This window comes from Euprymna scolopes, chromosome 7 (genome assembly GCF_053919585.1).
Source record: "Euprymna scolopes isolate OS-2025 chromosome 7, ASM5391958v1, whole genome shotgun sequence".
Taxonomy (NCBI): domain Eukaryota; kingdom Metazoa; phylum Mollusca; class Cephalopoda; order Sepiida; family Sepiolidae; genus Euprymna; species Euprymna scolopes.
In genome coordinates, this window is record NC_136488.1 from 143,083,819 (window position 1) to 143,105,963 (window position 22,145).

General features: G+C 32.5%; 1 protein-coding gene across 5 annotated transcripts in view; it reads left to right on the plus strand.

Moving 5' to 3' along the window:
* Positions 1–22,145, plus strand: part of LOC145280015 (tyrosine-protein kinase yes-like) — a 414,499-nt gene that overhangs the window by 217,023 nt on the left and 175,331 nt on the right. For all 5 annotated transcript variants that reach the window (XM_080131652.1, XM_080131655.1, XM_080131654.1 and 2 more), the window contains one exon: positions 13,876–13,918. The gene's annotated coding sequence lies outside the window, so the exon portion shown is untranslated. The remainder of the gene's footprint in view (positions 1–13,875; positions 13,919–22,145) is intronic.

A 22,145-nucleotide genomic window follows, 5' to 3' on the forward strand; every position in this document is an offset into this window, starting at 1 on the left:
AGTCCGGAGGGAAGCAGGCAGACGGAACAGTTCCACAGGCGTCATGTATGCAAATTTGTTTTATGAGCAAAGAGAGGGAGGCTTAATCTTAATAGCAGCTGATAATAAAAAGAAAAGAATGAATAATAACGGATGCAATTTTTTATGAGAAAATAAAAGGCAGGCTTAATCTTAATAATGCTGATGATAATAAAGAAAGGAAAGAATAATTTTGGTTTTCATCCGGAAAGAGGAAGGGTCTTAAGCGTAATAATAGCTGATAATAAAAAAAAAGAATAATTTATTTCCCTTTTTGATAGACGCAAAAAAAATGTGCTCCTGTTCTTAGTATTTGTGTTGATAAAATAGGAATTAATATACAGGCGCACAAATGCTTTTTTTTTATTATTATTAATTTACAAAGAGGAAGAGGATCGGTTTATTTTTTTTTTTTTTAAAGTAAATTTTACTTCGTGTATTTTAATCGTTTATTTTATTTATTTTTTTTTTTTTTATCTAAGTTTAATCTTAGAGCTTTTTTTTTCTCAGTAAAATACCGCTCACGTGTCACCTCATTAGAAAATCAATTGTTACTGATAAAAAGAAAATCGCTTACTAACTTGCCCGGGTAACGCCGGCTAGCCCTGCTGGTATTTAAATAATAAAAGTTGGAACTATTGAGCCTTGACTAATATAATGGTATGCATCTTGATAGCAACACTACATTTCTTTAGTTGAGTGACTAAAGCACATGACTGAAGTCCCACCTGCATAGAAACTGTCATCTCTGCTGGAGTAAGGATTTCTATAAATAGCCAATAGACCGAGATACAGTAAAACTTGTAAGATATTCATTCTCGTTTCAAATTAAATGTTACCAAATGACAGAAGATTAACAACTCTCTCTCTCTCTCTCTCTCTCTCTCTCTCTCTATATATATATATATATATATATATATATATAAACTGTGACATTCTCTCTCGCTCGCTCTCTGCCCCCCCTTTCTCTCTCTCTACCTCTTTCTCTCTCTCTCCGCCCCTTTTTCGCCCCTGCCTCTTTCTATCCACCCTTTCTCCCTCTCTTCCCCTTTTTATTTCCTTTCCTTCTCGCTTTTTCTCCCCTTTACCTTCCCTCTCTTTCTTTACCCTCTTCTTTTCTTTACCCCTCTTTCCCTTTACCCCCTCTCTCCCTTTACCTCCCTCTCTCTCCTTTTATCCCTCACTCTTTTCCTATTTACCTTTTTATACTCAACGTTCTTCGACAAAGTTCATTTATTTATCTATAGCAATATTTTTTTGTCTCAAAATAATGACATTCTGTTTTTAAATATAATTTTGAACGTTAAATTTAATTGGTACAATATCATTTGATTAGTTAATGAACCAAAAATGATCGAAAAACTATAATTATAATGATCGGTTAATTAATTTAGGACTGCATCATATGCGTAGAAATGTACATACCTAACTTAATATAAATATCAGGAGAATACTCGATCCAGGGAGGCTAAAATTAATTCCTGAAACGGAACAATTTTGTAATTTTTAAAAATTTTCTTATCTGTTTGTTCAAGCTGGGGATGGTGCATCCTACCAGATGCCGAACATTCACACAATATATTATGTATTCGAACCGAGAGCTCTTTTTAAGATTCTGATTGTCCCTTTAAGTGCAAAATTTTGAATCTCTATTGCACTTGGTTCACCGGGTATATTTGCCAGGTAGTTTTTGAAATCCTTTTTCATGAATCCAGTTGTTCCTATTATTACTGGAATAATAAAGATTTTCCTCGGTTACTTTTCATGCCATACATACATAAGATCTTGATAGTTATCACTTTTATGTCCCTTTCTGAAGATTAAAATCAAGATATTATGATACTAAATCGTATGTCTAGAATCCTTATTGCAATTATGGTCGAAATCCATAATTTGATTTGGATTCTAGAAAATGTCTAAAATATAAAGTTTAAGGGGTCTTAAAAAGAAATTGAAATTCAAGGAATCTTGCTTCATTTGGGTTTAATGACTATGAACCAAACTGAATTCAAATCTGAAATATTTTAATTTTCCATTGGAAGTTTGTGCTTAATGTCCCTAAAAATCCTTTAAAATACTCCAGATAAAATGAAATTTTGGAAATATTTATCAATTGATGCCTAATAAAATTTCACAACAATTGAAAATGTCTGAATTTTCACAAAAGATTTCTACTCATTTTTATACCATATGCTCCAAACTAAAGTAAATATAACCCACATTACTCACATGTAGTCCAGTTTCATAATTTTCATCGATCAAAAGTGGTGCGTCATTTATCTATATTTATTTATTTATTTTTGTATTTGATATATTTATTAATTTTTTTAAATTGAAATATTTATTAATTTTTTTAAATTGAAATATTTATTAATTTTTTTAAATTGAAATATTTATTAATTTTTTTATTGATATATTTATTAATTTTAAATTGATATATTTATTAATTTTAAATTGATATATTTATTAATTTTAAATTGATATATTTATTAATTTTAAATTGATATATTTATTAATTTTAAATTGATATTTTTATTAATTTTTTAATTAATATATTTTAAATTGATATTATTAATTTTAAATTGATATTTTTATTAATTTTTTAATTAATATTAATTTTTTTATTGATGCATTTATTGATTTTTAAATTAATGCATTTATTAATTTTTAAATTGATGTTAATTTTTAAATTGATGTTAATTTTTAAATTGATTATTAATTTTTAAATTGAGATTTATTAATTTTTCAATTGAGATTTATTAATTTTTCAATTGAGATTTATTAATTTTTCAATTGAGATTTATTAATTTTTCAATTGAGATTTATTAATTTTTCAATTGAGATTTATTAATTTTTCAATTGAGATTTATTAATTTTTCAATTGAGATTTATTAATTTTTCAATTGAGATTTATTAATTTTTCAATTGAGATTTATTTATGCTTTCATATATTTAATGTTTTACTTTGATAACTAATGTACAATTGCTTTTTAATTCTAGAATATTTTATCTATTTTTGTTTTATATATGACTAGCCTGGGTGCCCGGCGTTGCCCGGGTGTGTGGAGGTGTGTGTTGAGCAAAAAAAAAAAAAAAAAATGGTAGTAGGCAGGCAGGCTCAAATGCGTACAGCGAAGGAGGAAAAAGAAAAAAAAGTGACGCATTAGCTGTTGCGCCCATTGCCAAACTGGAAGTCATGTAGGTTTAAATTAGGGCTAGACAATCGAAAAGAGGGGATGACTTTCGAAAATATCGGTGAAAAAAACGACCCCTCCCTGTAGAAAAATGCCCCATTGATGGTGAAGGAATTGATGTTTTTAGCCAAATTTGTCAATATTTGTTGTCCGAAGGGTCGAGCTTCAAAACGATTCTGGTCTCGTGAAAATCTGTCACCTCTGTCAAAAGTTTTAGGCAGACATACATACATACATACATTTAAACAGACAGATGAGATTTTTTATAGATGAAGTGTACTTATCAATCATTATTTATTGTTTGATATATATATATATATATATATATATATATATAATTAGCAGGAGGCGCCCAGGCTTACCCAGTCGTAAAATATGCCTAAATATATTTTAATTCATGCAGATTTCGTATTTATTATTACAACCAACGATGCCTGGGCAATAAGTGTCAAGCGAAGACCATATGTGGGAGCAACCCTACATATAAGTTATTGGTCAATGTAGGGGGAACCCTTCATACCAATTGTCAATATCCAGCTCCCCGACTCCCTGGGGAGCTGGTCCCCATTTCCCCTTCATTCTCCACATTAAAAAACGGCCTTGTGCCTAATTTGCAAATAAGCAAATAAATACATACAACCAAATCTGTATTGAATATTATATTGTATCTAATATATAATTTTTAAAAGATTAAAAATAAAATGACTTGAATGCAATCAGCTAGAACCGAAACCAAAACGTTTAGTGCTTCAGATACATTCCATACCCTTTGAGCTATCGACAGTCAGATAAGAAAGATTTAAAATGAAACCACTTCATGCTATGAATGAATTTGCGCATGCACAAAATTAATAGAAATATGTCAGCAAGTTGAAATGAACATTTTGCATTTCAACTTGCAGGCATATTTTTGTATGCGGTTTTCATCCATCCAAACAAAGATTTTATTCATTATAAACCATTCTTGGTATATGATTTTTTATTTCCTTTTAATTTCATACATGTTATGTGACCAGTAGTTTAAGAGTTTATCGGTTAAATATTTTCATACAGACACGCACACGTACATATATCTATTGTTTTATTTATATAGGGAATGCTACATTTTTGTTACACTCGTATCTGCATTAGTGATTTAATGAAACTGTCCATTATTCAAGGTACTGGAAAAACCCGGAAAATTTCAAGAGAAAAATGAGATCCGCAGAGGAATGAAACCTATCTTTACACTTATTTGACATTTTGACTTATTCGGTCAGCAAAAAAGTGGAATTTTTAGATCTGTTAAAAAAGTAGAAAAAAAACCCACACCTTTACCTAACGTCTTCCACCCAGTTGACACGAAAGAAAAAAAATAAAACTATTTTTATCAAGATGAAAAGTAAAACTCAAATCATTGGATATTTTCATGGCACATTGGTAAAACCTATACTTAAAGCAGGTTTTATTTTTATTTTTTGACCTGAGTAAAAAATTAATATGGTCATTTGTAAATTTACAATAGATTTTCAGTCTGAATTTGTTCTTTCTCATTAATTATCTAGATATCTATACGAGTAAGAATGCGTGGGTGTTTTAGGGCATTTCTCAACCTATATACCCAACGAATTTTTGATCTACAGTCTTGAAATTTCGTATATAGTGTATTCAGACATGCAGAAAAATTTTTAATCGATTTTCATCCGGATAAAAAGGGCTGCTAAGGAATAAAAATTGAAAAATTGGTGATTGGATTTTTACCTGTTTGTCGACTGTTTCATGAACGGGCATGCGTGAATCGTTCACATGACAGATTACTTATGTTAAGAATAAGTAGGTGTGAAAACAGTTTTTAAAGATCGTGTCAAGCTGGTCTAATAGTTATCGTACTTAACTCACTGTCTTTAGGTTTTGGTTTCAATCTCAGCTCGAGGATTTTTTTTTTACTTACGAGAAGCAAACTGTTTAGAAAAAACATAATACTCACATGCACATGTTTCTTTCAGTTTTTTTTGTTTGTTTTTTTTTCTCATTTTTTTTCTCTTTTTTTCTCATTTTTTTTTTCTCATTTTTTTTTTTGTTTTTTTTCTCATTTTTTTTTGTTTTTTTTCTCAGTTTTTTTTTGTTTTTTTTTCTCATTTTTTTTTCTCATTTTTTTTCTCATTTTTTTCTTTTTTTTTTTCTCATTTTTTTTTCTCATTTTTTTTTTTCTTCTTTTTTTAAAGAATTTAACGTTACGTTTAATACCTACGGTTTTTCTATTTGCATAAAACTAGCCTGGGTGCCCAGCGTTGCCTGGGTGTTTGGAGGTTTGTGTTAAGCAAAAAAAAAACAGTTGTAGTGGGCAGGCAGGCTCGAACCCATGATGCGAAGGCAGAAAAAAAGAAAGTGGTGTGTGTAAGGGTGTTGGCTGAGCAAAAAATAAAAAAAATAAGTGTAGGAAGCAGGCTTGAATCCGTAACGCGACAGAGGAAAAAACAAAAGGTGGGGGAAAAAAAAAAAACTATCTTACCGATGTGCCTACCGTGGTTGTGACGTCACAGGCGGTCGAAATAATGCCTTTTCTGCAATGTCGTGGAAGCGAGGGTTGAATGACTTGCAAAAAATGTCAGCGAAAAAAAAAAAAAAACGATTCTCCCATTAGAAAAGTGTGGTTGAAGGTGAAGGAATTAATGTTTTTGACCAATTTTTCGATATTTGTCGTCCGGAGGGTCGGGCTACAAAATGATACTAATCTAGTGAAAATCCGTCGCCTCTGTCGAATGTTTTTGCAAGACATAAAAACATACATACATACATACATTTAAACAGACTGGTGAGATTTATGTTATAAAAGAAGATAAGGATTCAGTGTTACTTAAAATATAATATTTATACATATTTTACGACCGGGCAACGCCAGACGGCCTGTTAGTATGTCTACAAAGTTGCTAAGCTGCTATTATTTCAGTCTAAATGATATCTAAAGAAGGTTCAGACACCTGTTCTCGTGTTGTATATTTTAATGACGTTTCGGTTGATTTAATCTTCAATCTTCTTCAGGTGCATCTTATTGAACTTTATCTTTGTGTCGAACTCGACAATCTTTATAGAATCTTTAAATGAACTCGTGGCGTAATGGATAAAGTGCTAACTTAACAATTTCTAAGGTACCGTCATTTTGGGATTAAAGGCTTAATTTTCAGCACAGGCGATACTATGAATATAATTCGGAATTACTTACGACTTTGACCCAGTGATGCCTGACGTCTCGAGAACAATCTACTCTCAGGAATTAAATAATGGATTTAGTTTAATACTAGCAGGGAGACCCGACGTTTCTCGAGATTGAATGATGATCAACGAATGTTTCACACTCCCATATTTTTATTGTCATCAAAATCGGTGAAATTGCCCATTTTTCAAACTAATCGACTGATTGCCTGTTCTAGTTGGAGACTCATCGTGGTGCACTGGGAGGAAGCTTCACTTGCCTCCCTGAAGTGATTTAGTTCACAATCCACCTCCCCAAAAAGGGGCACTCTGGATATGAATAAAAATTAAAATATGTCTCACTCATGAAGGATTTCTCCTCCACTGACTGAGGGCAAAAAAGGTGAAGTGTAACATCAGAACAAATACTACACTATGATCTTGGCCAGAAGACCAAATATTTTGTTTTACATATTTGTGATCTGTGTTAAGAAATATTTACAAATAGTTTTAGGCAATCATTGTATCAGGCGGGTTGCCTGGATCACATTAACTCTTTCCCTCCACAGGTTTCTATCTTCAATGTCCTTAGGAAGATCTTCAACTTGTAAACCAGTGTCTTCTGTCAATAATTTTGTGTACGTCTTTTACGTCTTCCTACTTTAGTAGTTCCGTGTTTAGGATCCCACAGTACCACATCACTGACGCCTTCATCTTCTGTAGCAATGTCCGGCAACAGCTTTTTTTTTTTTTCTCTTGTTACTGAAGAAACCCAGGACAACTGACCATACAGACGACTAATGGTGTCAGGTGTGTTTTCCAGTTTAAGTTTAACACTGTCCGGGGCATTCTAGTTAAGTTCCATCTAATTTACGTCCAAGTTTTTTTTTACTGGGAGTGTATGTTGGTGAACCATAAATCAGCACCGTTTCCACTACGGCTCTAAAGTTTTTCTTGATCTGTTCCGAGAGGACAGATTTTCATATAACTTTCAGCCGATTAAGTGAACTCCAAGCTTTGGCTATTTCTATTCAAGCAAGTTACTTTATCGTTAATAATGACTGAGTAAAATAATTCAATAATAAACGTGTCTGAATACGGAATATTTTACTCACAATCACGATTTACGGCAAAGTAAACGGGTGCTTATTTAGAATCAAACCTATTTAAAAAAAAAAAAAAAGTTGTAGAAAAATCTTTGATGTGCGTACCTGTTACAGAACGAAGATGTCATCTTACAAAAATCACGTAAATTGATTTAGTAGTTGAATTTTTAACTAAGAAAATGTAATTTTATGAGTAAACAAAAAATGACGATTTCGCGTCACGATCTTAAAAAAAAGAAAAACAAGAGTAAATCACTGCACAATAATTCAGATTTGCGAGATCAGCCTTGTAATGCTAACGATTTTACAGTAATCACTTAAAACTGTTTAAAAATGATTCTCTATATAAAAAAAATCTACTTGATCAATTTACATGAGTTTTGGAATATGATGGCTACATACATCACAAAAAATTTTCTATAATTTAGTTTTTTTTTTTTTTTAATAGGTTTAATTCGAAATAAGTACCAGTAAATTGCTTAAAACTTCTTTTAAATAAGATTTTTAGTGGAAATAGATCGCAACTGAATATATAATAAATAAGTTTGAAGTTTCCAAGTTTAAAACATAGGTTTATTGTATATCGTTCTTCTAAAGTGTTCTCACGTCTAGATTGTATTTTTCAAATTCATCAGCTGTGACAATCAGGCTTTAGTAGGATGTATTCCAATTCCTGTTGTAGCTGTTCATTTGAACGTGAAATCACGAAAATTAGTCACTTATCTAATAAGATATATAGTAATAACATACTAAATTTTCCAAAGTCTACAGCAATTTTAAATGCCTGTACAAAAATGTATGGTAACTTATTTAAGGTACTTCGTGTGTCAGTCTGACTTCCAAGTGTGCATGACTTATGCATAACTTCTACTAACAGACATATTCTCCTGTTCTTTATAATAAGTTGAAGAGTTTATTATTGTCCGTAAGGTGGACACACCACAACACCTACCAAAGTTTGAGAGTTCAGTCTGCCCTACTATTTGACTTATATTATTATTCACTTGTTCTTAAAAATTGTCTCAGTCATGGATTTTTTCCTCCACTGACCGAGGACAGAAAAGGTGAAGTGTAGCATCCGAACAGATATTACACTGTCATCTTGGCCTGTTGCTCTGCCACAAGTGACTAAAATATCGAAAGATAATGTTTGTGTTTTTTTTTTTTTACAAGGAATGCAATATTGGGTGATTGTTTTAATTAATACACAGTTGAAATATGGCAGTTCTAAATAAAATAGGAAAACTATTTGATATATTTATCTATCATATAAAACTATTTACGTATAACAAAAATTACATATCTTTTTCATTTATTATATATATCAGGGGGGGGGACAATTTTGCCCTGTAATAAAATACGCTTAAATAAGATTTTAATTTGTCCAGATTTCGTATATTATAGTTGTGATTTCAAAATAAAAAATAAACGGATTTGGGTGCCATCTGCTAGAATTGAAACCGAAAGCAGAATTGTAGTATTCAAAGCTGGTGACGTTACCACTGTACTAACATGACACACATATGAACTGTTTCAAAATAAACTGAGATGAATGTACAAAATGTATAACGATTTTTTTAAATTTTGACCCCTTAAAAACTATTTTAACCAACTAAAGACTCATAAAAGAACGGTCCATAAAAAAATCCAATCATTTAAGGCCCCTAACGCCACTCTGCGACTTTTAGTTTCAGAAGAGATAGTGCTTGAAAATATGGAAACAGACAGACAGACATAGTGAGTTTTATAAATTAGATTAGTCTGACTCAGTCTGTCTATTCGCTGGTGCTACCAGATTAGGCTGTCTGAAGATATTGGCTTCCTGAGATAAAATGCACCTAATAATGTGTTTTGTTTTTCTATTCACTTTTGCAAAACTTAATTATGCTCTGCAAAAACAAAAACATCCCCCACCTTTTCTCCTTTTTCTTTTTTCCCATTTTCTTTTTCTCCCTCCCACCACTTGTCAACGACTGGTTTCCTAAGTTAAAATGTGCCAAGCATTAATACTATAACCCTTCCCCCCCTCCTATTACAAAACTCATTCCTGTTCTGCTGCGCAGAGAACAAAAACAACAGAATTCACTACAAGACAATCAAACGAAACACTACAAACTAGTGATTGAAGATACAAGGAGCTTGAAGAATAAAAAGCTTCTACAAAATAATTGAATGCAACATGAATCACCCAAAGGGGTTGATGTATTATACTGGACTCACCATTAAATAACCCGAAAATGGTTGATATGCTATAAAGCAAAACAACCAAACCCGTCTATCCCACTTTTTCTTTGAAACTACTGTGCCGAGCTGACTGAAATTTTGCGTCAACCTTTGGTATAAGATTCATCGAATTAAGTATTCTAAGTATCTGTTTGATACACAGAGATTAATAGGGACTAGTATTTAAAGAGTAGACACTCAAATTGAGCCGTCCTCTTGTATAATAAATTCCTCTTAAGTTATCGTCTGCCCTAGTTCACCCATTTGAGTCAATCGTTCAACTGAAAATCTCTTAACTTTTAGTTATTCCTTCCCATGGGGGGGGGGGGTCTTGATACATGGTGACCCATTAGTAACAACTTATAATATATATATATATATATATATATATATAGTTTGGTGGTACAAAACTATATATATATATATATATAGTTTGGTGGTACAAAACTATATATATATATATATATAGAGAGAGAGAGTTTGGTGGTACAAAACTATATATATATATATAGAGAGAGAGTTTGGTGGTACAAAACTTTATAATAGTTTTAAACAAGATATCCGGAGTCATGTCGAGACAGAAGCGAAAAAGACGTTGATAAAAACGATTTAAAAATAAACAAGTGAAGCATGCATGGTCTCCTGTGAGTGCACAGTGAACGAGGCATAAAAAAAATGACTAAGTTCAGCATTTGCACTCCACCCCACCCCATTTATCCCCAAAAGTCCCCAAAGGCGTCAAATCCTGGTGAAAATGAACAAACGGTGCAGTTTTAGGCCTTAACATATATATACTTAAATTTGAGTTCTGCACCATGCAAAAAAACAAATGACTAAGTCCATCATTTGCACCCCGCCACCCATTTAGCCCCAAAAGTCCCCAAGGCCTTAACATATTTAAATTTGAGTTCAGCACCATGCAAAACTGCTAATAAATAGACATACACAGAAAATTTTGGACAAATATAGTAAAATAGTTCCAAAAATGGAGTGTTTTTATTAGCCCTAAAAGAGCCCCTGGGGCACACCTAAGAGTTATCGCGAAGTATAGACAAACAAAATTATATAGAAATCAGTTAGTTGCAACTTTTCAGAAAGTTTTATAAAAATTCATGGCATCAATTTTTTTTAATAAGCACAAAAGTGTCAATTTTAGCCATTTTAACCCGAAAGGGAGGACAACTAGAGTTTTCCCGGCAAATCCGTTCTGTTACTTTTTTACTCATATCATGTTTAATGTTTGTGGAAAATTTCAAAGCATTCCAAGGCATAGTTATTGAGAAAAGTGCGAACAGACGAATGGACAAATGTGAATTTACAGGTCCACCCTCCGTTTGTTGGGAACCAATTAACGATTAAAAAATATATATATATAAACTCGAGATGTCTTTTGACCGATACATTATCGGGAGAAAAAAAAAAATCGACGAATACGATTTAAAAAAAAAAAAAAAAAAAAAAAAAGAGAAAATATTAATAACTAACGTGGGATGGGGAAATGAGAAAATAGAAAAATATCGACAATATTAGGGTATAAAATAAAATAAAATAAATTGTGTGTGTGTACAATTACCTACATACAATATATGATAAGAATCAAATTCTTTTGAATATTTCATTAGATAAACTTTCAAAAATGTCCCTGTAGTGTAATTCGTTATTTTACCATTGTTTTGAAATTTATATATTTTATTATTTGGATTCTTCAGACTATTGTTTTCAGTTTTACTTGATGTAACCAACCTTCTTTGGGCATTTTGTCAAACTTGGGAATCTTTCTATCCACTACCCCATCGTAATGGATAGAAAACTTAATAAAATTCAGTATCAAAAGTTACACTTCTGTAGTTCAAAGTTCAATCCTCAGTGTGGGTGACACTCAAAATATAATTGTAAATTACTTAGGACTTCTACTCAATCAAAGCTGACAGAATGAAAGCATGCTACTCCCCATAGATTAAATTAAGGGTTCCCACGAATTTAACTGAAAGATTTCAGAGTTCAACAAGATACACCTGAAGAAGGTCGGAAGGGAATCTTTCTGTCAAATTTGGGAAATGGCATGGAATTTCGAATGGAACCCTTTTATTTTATCCAGGGGAGTAGCATGCTCTTGTACCATCAACCATGACTTGATAGAAGTCTTAAGTAATTTACAATTGTATTTTTGAGTGTCACCCGCACTGAGGATTGAACCTTCAACTTCCAGTAGAGTGTAGCTTTACAACTGAATTTTATCAAGTACAATATCCACTACGTCACAGATCAGAAACATAAGAAGCTGTTATTCAAAACGAATCATAATAGAACTTTAGAGAGAGAAACTGTCGATTCAGAAGTTTACTTGCCAGTCATTGGTTCAACATCTACAAAACGTTGCAATTAGAAATGCAGGGATTTGTTTAAAAGGAAGCTTGCACTTGTATGAAAATACCACGTGGGGGGGGGGAAGATGATAATTTTAACTGTGCCTCTAGAATAGTTTATTATAAAATGGGATCATTTTATCTTTGTATTAAAAATAAATCTTGCTGAAAAGAAAATCTTGAACTTTTTAATAAATATCTAAAAATATGCTCATTATTATTATTATTATTATTATTATTATTATTATTTTATTTTAATTACACTTCAAAAACTAGTGATCGCAAGGGGAGACAATTCATGCTTTAAGTTTTTCAAATCTTTTTTTTTTTTTTTTTTTTTTTCGCCATTGATGATTTGCCAAGGGCTCACATAGCAATGGTTTGTACCTAATTTTTGTCAGGCTGAAACAAACAGTAAAGATGACAGATGAGGGAGAGTCTTTTGTCAAGTGTTTCATCGCTCCATATAGTTTTATAGCTTTCTTCCTGCTCCTCTCAACTGAAGCTGCTTATTATTTCTCTGTGTTCTTCTACTCCTTTGTAATGTCATTTATTTCACTAGTGTAGGTGGGTGGATGATAATGCCAATGATGAGACAATCTATTCTGGCCGATGAGCAATGCACAACAGTATTGCAGAGGCTTAATCATATTTCTCCCTTTCCTAATGTTCCTCCCTTGGATCCCACTTCTCATTTAATCTTGATCCCTATACAAATAGTACAAAGATTATCATAGGGATTTGAATAAGAATCAGTTTTTTGCAAAATGATTACATTTTAAAGTGAGAAATCATTATTTTGATGGAATGTATTAATATAACGAGGGAGATAAATATGAATTCTTTAAAATCATTTCCTGTGGCTTAATTTGCATATTTAAAACTCTGTATAGTTTGCTTGTTTTGGAAATTAAAGAAATAAGTGCAAAAAAATATTAGGTTGGTGCAAAACTAATGTCGTTTTTGACGGTCAAGTCAAAAAACGACATTATTTTTGCACCAACCTAATATTTTTTTGCACTTATTTGAAAGTCTTCACAGTTAAACAGATTTAGTGTGTAATAATAATAATAATAATAATAATAATACTTTAGTAAAATACAGATTTTAAATAATTAACGATTAAATAAATCATTCGAGATATGTTTTTTTTTGGGAGGAGGGGTATATTTTAACGGTGTAAACAAGTGAAGTTTATCAATTCTTGTTGAATTGTTCATTTAATATAATATATGAAGCCAAGTCATTATCTTTATTGCTTCTTTATCATCGATAGCTTTCTTCCTTCAAAAATCAATATTTGATTTTAGTTCATCAGTTTTTTTTTGTTGCAGCATATTAAAAAGAATGATGTAATTCGATTGAATTCTTTTAAGAAAAATACTTTATCTGGGTCGGAATTATTTTTAAAAAAAAAACATCTTAGAAAAAAGAGGCGTTACTCGTATTCATCCATACATAGTTACTTCCCTTTTTTTAATGCATAGTTAAAAAAAAAAAATTTTAAGGGGTGAAGGGGGGGGGGGTGAAAGTAAATAAATATAATACCGGTTAATTATTAATGCATTTTAAAATTGAATCCGAAGAAAAACAATTTATATTTTTGGATATTTTTATTTTTCAGATGTTCTGTTACAATTATTTATTTATTTGATATTCAGCAAATCAGAAGAAAAAATTCACTTACAAAAAGAATTTACTTATTTTACTTTAACTTGATTTAATGATTGTAGTCCAATTAACAATGTATTCTTTAACATTGATAATTTCATTTATAATTGCTTTGTTTCGTTTTAGCTCAAATGGGGAATTACAGAGATGATATCGACTAACCATTAAGGTAAGCATGATATATATTTTTTTTTCACGTGTGGAGTTTTGCATACATTTTGCTTATAGTGCTGGTTTTATTTGCTGTTTTGGTGATTGTGCAGAATTCCCTTTATCTCAAAAAAACAAAAATACGGAAAACTTTTTATGAAGTACATACTCGTGACTGAATGAAATGATCATATTCTAAAAATCACGTAAATTGATCAAATATATATATGTTTTTTTTTATATAAGAAAATCGTTTTTAAACAATTTTAACCAATTAATGAGAAATCATAGGCGTTTGAAGGTTAATCTCACAAGTTTGAATAAGTGTGGAGTTATCTGCCCTTGCTTCTTCGATATGTCGATGTGAAGCAGTCCTTTTTTTTGCTCACTCATAGAATTTGATTTCCTTTTGTTAAAAATAAAATTACTTGATTAATTTGTGATTTTCGGAATATATTTTCGCTCTGCCATGGTACGTACATCATACAAATTTTTTTTTTTTAAATTCTGTTTTTTAATATAGGAGGAATTCTGGATAAGGACAGCTGTTTTAAATGTGGGATGTATATTCAGAAGAGAATATCGCGCATGAACTTAAGTGTTTATTAATGGCAATGGTATGCGACCATAGGTAACATATCATTGCTAGTGTACATGACATCCAAACATATAGTACACTTTTTTCCCCCCATTTTGTGTGCACTAACAGATGTCAGCATTACCATGTGTGTGTGTATGTATGTCTGTGTTACTGCCCTTGGGGGGGGCGGTTATATAATTTTTCTTATTTACTCTGTGAACTGCAGTTTCTGTGATTATCTGGTTATGTGCGTTAGTTTTCGCATTTAAGGATTTTTTAAAAAAAAATTTTCAGCTGCTTTCGTCAGTACGGAACCTTGCATGCTTTGATTTTCATTTTTTTCTATTGATTTTTCCAAGTTTTTGGAACTGTTTCTAGTGCTCCTAAAGCCATTGGCATTACAACATTTTTTTTTTTTTTTTCGTCTATGTTTCCCTTGTTTTCTGACAGGTTCAATGTATTTGCTTAATTTATTTTTATTTCCTCTATCCTCATCATTTGATTGATCGATTTTCACACTAGGCATTATAAGTGATTGCTCACTCACAATAACTAATAGTGATCCCTTGAATCTGAGTGACAAATCTCCCCATATTTGCAGCACACTATAACGCGATAGCACGATAGCCATTGCAAAGCACTTTGCATTATCCTAAGTCAAGTTTTTACCTAACTAATATTCCTGGTGAACCAAGTGCAAAAGAGATCCAGACAATTGCACTTAAGAGAACAGCAAGGATACTAAAAAGAGCTCTCGGTTGGTTTCAATAAAAAGCAGGGCAATGTTGGCAGCTGGTTTGGCTGCCCCATACCCAGCATTACATTAATCTACAGGTCCAATATTCACAAACTTTATGTATTAAATTTGGCTGTATTTCAGCAATAGCACATCAAATGCTGTCTTCCAAGTGGTTTATTGTATCTGGTTTATCAGTGTAGACTTTACATATCCCCCAAAGAAAATAATCAAATGGGGTTAAATCGCATGAACAAGGTGATCAATTGACAGGTCCATTTCATGAAATTGTTTATTAATCAGATGTTTCTCTTGGTAAATTGATCGTATCATTTGCAATTTACAAACGCTGCTCAGGTGTCAATCTCTTCATGATGAAGTTCCAAACCAAGCTGAACTCAAAGTAACTACTAGTTGCCAAGTCTGCTATTTAAAAAAATAGTTGTCAATTCAATTTAAAAAAAAAAAAAACACCCTGTAGGTGGAAGAGGAGGATGAGGGAGAAGAGGATTTTTATATCCAGCCGTTATTCCCGAAATGGTTAATACCATTAGGTGCAAGTCTGTCAAGTAGTTTTGTGAGATAAATGGCCAATAGACACAGAAAATGCTTAAATCTCTCTCTCTCTCAATTTATCTATATATATATATATATATAATTATAAAACTCAAATGACCTTGTAACGAGTGATGTAACCCACTTTCCGGTTTACAACATCCGGTTGCACATGCGCGCATAAAGATTAACCCATAACAACGTAAACAAATAGACACAAATCGCTTCTTTTGCAGATTTTGACCTGCGCACTGAAATATTAATGTTATTATTTAACATGGGAAGAGTGGGGGTGTTTTGCAACTATTCTTTATTACAACTATACTGTCGCTATTTTCTTACAACTAAACAACTTTAACCCGTTGACAAACATAAGAACAATTGTAGTAAAGCCAAGACCACCACCACTACTACTTTCTATCCGTCCCTTTTTCTTCCTTCCTTTTTTTATTTTTTGTTTACATTTCTAGATACAAAACGGTGAATTTGTTGACACATTTACTAATCTGTTTCAATATTAGTTTTATTTTATTTATTTAGGTTTTATTTTTTTGCTTCAGGTTTTATTAATTTTTTTTTTTTACATTTTAAGTTTCTATAACTTGGTTGAAGGATTCCAATATGGGTTTTTCATTCTTATATTTCTTATCGGTAGGTTCATGTGCGTTTTTGTTGTTAAATAACTTTCATCGGCGTTTGATTCGTAGGAAAATCATGTTTAATTTTCGATTTTTTAGCGATTATTCAGAAAAATAGGTAACTATACACGAATAGGGAGGATTTTTTTTTTTTTTTTGAGTGATCCGTCTATGATTTTTCATTTTAATATATCTTCATAGAAATGTTTCTGTTATGTCAAACAAAAAAATATTATTTTCTTTACGTCACAAGTGTCACGCTCGTACATGAATTCCATAGCTAATAAAACATACTAACCCAATGGGTCACAGGTAGTCTAGTATATATATATATATATATATATATATATATAAGGCAAAACGGCTGTGCGCTTGTTTGTATGTCCAAGAAAGGCTTTTTTTCGGGGAGGGGGGCAGATTCTCGAGAGGTTTACTATTTTCGAGAACTTTTTATATGCTCCCTAGATCATAATATGTATGATTTGCGAACCCATATCGTCTCTACATTTATTTTGATCGACTTTTATAAAATTCACGCTATTCCGTCCTTTCGCATGTTTGTTCATCTTTTTCATATAAATAAAGTGAAACTCATCAAAGCAAAGCCATCAGTGGCCTTTCTTGCCGGGACGTCTTGAAAGCAATTAGCTTTGATCAATATGCGGAAAACCCTTCATATCAGACAATTGCTATTCATTTGAGAGTTCCCCCTTTTTCGGGGGAACTTGGTTTCCCCAACATTGTGGGGAAACAAATAAATGAAACAGCGGAAAGCTGGACTGGCCTTCAGCCAACCTTCATTTCTGCACCTGCGTGAACTCATTCACTTAGCAAGTCAACTTTTTGATTGACATCGCTAAATTTGAATGCTTTTCACTTTGTATGACTTCGTAGCATGGCGGTAAGAAATTACATTTCTTTCACTTTCTTTTCTGCCTTCGCGTCACGGGTTCGTCATGAGTTCGAGCCTGCCTGCCTACTAACACCTTTTTTTTTTTTTTCCGTGCTCAACACACACCTCCAAATATCCGGACAATGCTGGGTAACCCCGCTAGTATTATATAAATGCTTGTTTGCGATGCTTCATTTTATCTGTCCAATAATTGAACCGATACATAAACCCATTTAATATTCCTAAAGCAGTTTAATTGATAAAATACACATTAAGTGCGCTTGAAAGCCAAATCACAACGCAATATTAGGAAAATGAACAATTATTTTACTTGTTTGAAATTTATGATTTAAATATATTTCGGAGCCAAACTCCATCCTCAGTATGCTGTTTTTATTTTTTTATTTTTTTTTTATTTTTTATTTTTTCCTCTTCTTTCTTGCCATGTTATAAAGTTGGCGAAAGAGTGGAACTCACAACCTTAGCGTTAATCTTGCGTTGTTACAATAGTTACACAGTTACAATATTTCAAAATACAACCGCTGAGAGACAATGCGCGGATCTTTACAAACAGACTTTTCAACTTTACAACATGGCAAGAAAAAAGTAGAAAAGAAAGAAAACAACATAATGAGGATGGAGTTGAACTCCAAAATATATTTGTGATATAAATTTCAAACAAGTAAAATATTTGTTTATTTTTGTAATATTGCGTTGTGATTTGGCTTTCAAGTGCACTTGATGCATATTTTATTTAAATCAAATCAACGTTTCTATAATGGAAGTCACACCCTTGATGTTTAATTGATATTTTCAATATTGATTTATTTTTGAAAATAATTTAATTGTCCCTGACTTCATAAAATAATCTTTGCTATTCTTTTCCCTTTGGTTTGTTTGTTTAATTCTTCCAGTCTGAAACACTTTGGTTGATGAGAAAGCAATCAAGTTGTTTGTGACTGAACACCCACAACACCTTACTTTATTGGATGCCATCTTGTTTTATTTAAGTACCAGAATAAGAAGACTAAATGGATGGTATGCACTGTTTTTTTTTTTTTGTTTTTTTTCCGAGTTCTATTTTCTGTGATCAATTACTTTGAGATATGAACGGATTCCTAAAGAAACTTATTTTTCATTTCTTTCCATTTTCTGTTTTTACTTCTTTCTCACAGAAGAGACTTAGGAAGTCCGTCCCTGCTCTATCATTATTTTCATTGCAGGTCCTCAAATGAGCTTTTTATCTATGGTTCCCCCCCCCCGCGCCTGTAAAATACCCCCCCCCAAAAAAAAACCACTCGTCTATCTACAACCACTGTCAACAACTTCCCTTACTCTCTATTTGTGCTCAAAACTAAACAGAAATTCCATTGGCAAAGTTTCTTTCCTAGAACTATCTGTCTGTGGAACACAATACTTCAGGGCTACTTTCTAGCTGACTATAACATGGCCGTTTTCAAGTCTAATGTAGACAAGTTCCTGTTATGTCACCCTCTTAAATAAACAAACCCTACCCAAGTTCCATGATTACTGATCATCAAGGCGATTTATTTCCTCGAAAGATATCTGATGTGCAAAAAATGATTGAAATAACATTCGCGAGCAGTTAAAACGAAAACCTTGCTGAATCAACGTTTTTAACCACTGAGTCATGTGAACCTGGAGAGGACAATGGCTGAAATGTTGTAAAAATTACAATAACGATGAGAACAACAATCGAAAGCATAAATAACAAATGAACATGTTGTCCAACATGTTGTAAGGTATAAGAAACTTCTTTCAAAATGTTTTTTGGTTGCCTGACCAAGGGATTAAACCTAGTAATTCACTCCTATTTGTCTGTTCGCACTTTTCTCAACAACTATGCCTTGAATTTAAAAAAAAAATTTGCACAAACATTAGTCATGGTAAAAGTAAATTTTTGCCAGAACTGATTATGCAGAATAACTGTGGTTGCTCCCCTAGGGCGCATTATAAGGCTAAAATTGCCTCCAAATCATTCATCCATTCATTTGTTTGAACTTTTTTCATTAATCACACCTTGGATTTTTAAAAAAATTTTGCACAAACATTAGTCATAGTGAAAGTAAATTTTTCACCCATGGAGAGGGGACCCTGCTTGCTTGGCATGTTTTAGATGAGGATTGATAATTTGTATTATTTGGACTAATGTTCTCACCTTGATTTTTATTCTTATGTTTCAGCCAATGTAACCTCCAACATTTTTCAGGTGTAATATTAATAGTAACTTAAAAAAATATATAAATAGTCGAAAAAAAAAAAATAAATAAATGTGACCCGTTTGGTCAACAATTGAGCTTAAGTTAAATTTTTTGAATCAGAAACAAGAGTTTATCTTTTGACAAAGGATACATTTGTCCATAGAGTCCTGCCATTTTGGATGATCACAATAGTGTAAATTTAACTGGCTTTACAAACTCTTTTGTTTCTGATTCAAATAATTTAACTTAAGCTCAATGGTTGATCAAACGGGTCACATTTATTTTTTTCGAGTATGACAACTAAATATTTTCATTTACTAACCAAATAGAAAAGTTACGAGCCGAACTTATGTGATTTTGGGGATATGACATCTTCATCCCGTGCCAAGTACGTACATCATAAAGATTTATCTCTAGCTTTTTTTTTTGATAAGTGTAATTCTAAATATACACTGAATTTTATGTTGAGATTTAAAGGTTTAAACATTCAAATTTCTTCAGATGTTTTCTTTTTAAACATCTTTCATTTATAAAAATTAAAAAAAAAAAAAAAGTATATTTTTCTATTAAACTTTTTATTTAAATAATTTGATTTTGCGTTTTGTTAAAAAAAAAAAAAAAAAAATGCAGGATTAAAAAGACATTGGCAGATTGGACTTGAAAAAAATATATGATCACCAAAAGATAAGCGGTTCATTATTTCTAGTCACCACTTGGAAAAATCACTCGCAAATGCAACTATTTCACTCGCAACGTAAAGCCCTGACTATCCTTGGATACCATCGAAAATATAATTTAAAATTTTTATAAGTTTGCAATAATATTTAAATATATATATATATATATATATATATATATATATATATATATATATGTATACCTATAAAGTTTAGTTTTTTTTTTTTTTTTTCATTCTAAAATTTACATTAAAAGCTTACATTTTCTATTTAAAAATTATTAAAACGAACTTAAGATGCTCAGTTTAATGAAGGTTAATTTACATATTCCTTTGAAAACCAAGCGTTCATTAATTAATTGTAGGGAAACGCATGACTTACTTAACTAGCACGTGTGCATAATTCAATGGGTCAATCGTGGAACGAAATGAATGAAGAAAGAAAGAAACAAAAATGGCTGCCTTATCTCTTTATATGCCTGCAATGTTACCACCTGATATGCAGATGAGATGCTCCTGGTTGGAGATAAAAGAGGGTTGATTTTTTAGAGGGCACATTCATTTTGAAGTTGGATTTCAAAGAAATAAGTTTAATTAGCAGAAGTACGTTGGGAGTTGAAAGAAGGTTCGTTACGTATACAGAAGTTTGGACAACAGTGTCAAACTTACCCAGGAAATTATTGGTGTGAAGGGCCAAAGAAATAACTCAAGTTATTGAATTTTAAGCTATTTCGGCTCTCGGTGTCTGGTGACTAAAAAAGCAGAAAATGGACGGATTCGACTTTCGCTTGATACCTGAGTTTGACGAATCTACCACTGGACCGTCTGTCGTCGAATGGGTTGAAAAGGCTGAGATCTGTATACTGTGCAGAATTAAAGAACCAGCCACAACCGGAGGGGCCTATGCAGTCTACCAGCAACTCTGGGATGAACCAGACTGGGATGAAATCAAGCAAAGCCTGTATACAGCCTTTGGTACAGATCCGTTTGTTGCATGGCAACAGTTCACAAGCCAGCGACTTCACCCCAAGGAAACGGTTGGGGTACCTAGCCGACCTACGAAAGTTATCGGTACCATTTGGTGGGGTCAACAACAAGATATTAAGCTGTGCCTTTTTAGTAGGCTTACCTGAGGAGGTCAGCAAACTGTTGCAGGCATCGTCATGAATTGATGAATTGACAACAGACGAGTTATTAGCCCGAGCTCGAAACATCTGTAAGGAACAGGAGTCAATTGCAGCAGCAGCTAGTATTCGACATGCAGCAGTCGAACTGCATGGAAGCAATGTAGATTCTCTCCCAGGTAGTAATAAGCGTGTAGGCCCAGTGTGCTATAAATGTGGGGAGGCCAATCATTTTGCTAAGGAGTGCCGGAGTGATAGGAGGTGTGTATATCCATGAGCACAGAGAACAGTACAATGCTATCGCTGCAATAAGTATGGGCACATATCTCACAACTGTTCGGGAAACGACGTTGGGGGCAAGGTGCTATTACCACCCTTGCCAACCAATAAACACAGGATTACCGTTCATTGGCATTAAAATTGACGATGTGCAGTGTTCAGCACTCATAGACACGGAGTGTTCCCAGTCTATAGTTTATGCACATTACTGTCAGATGTGGCGGGAGCAACCAGTCGGTATTATGATGATCAATGGTTTGTCTCGAGCATGTTGTGGTGAAAGGACAGTCACAATCTGTACTGAGAAGGGTGACACAGCCAAAGTTGACATTCTGGTGATGCAAGAAAAACCCCTTGGCTATGACATGTTGATTGGAATTGATGCAATACAAGCACTAGGAGGCGTCATAATCACAGCGACTGAAGGTGTAATGCTTGGAGAAGGGAAAGAAGTCTGTGCAGCCATGTCTATTGAAGAAAAGGACTTCTGTTCTATGTTTGACGACAACAAAAAGGTGTGGACTGCAAAGTGGAAATGGACTAT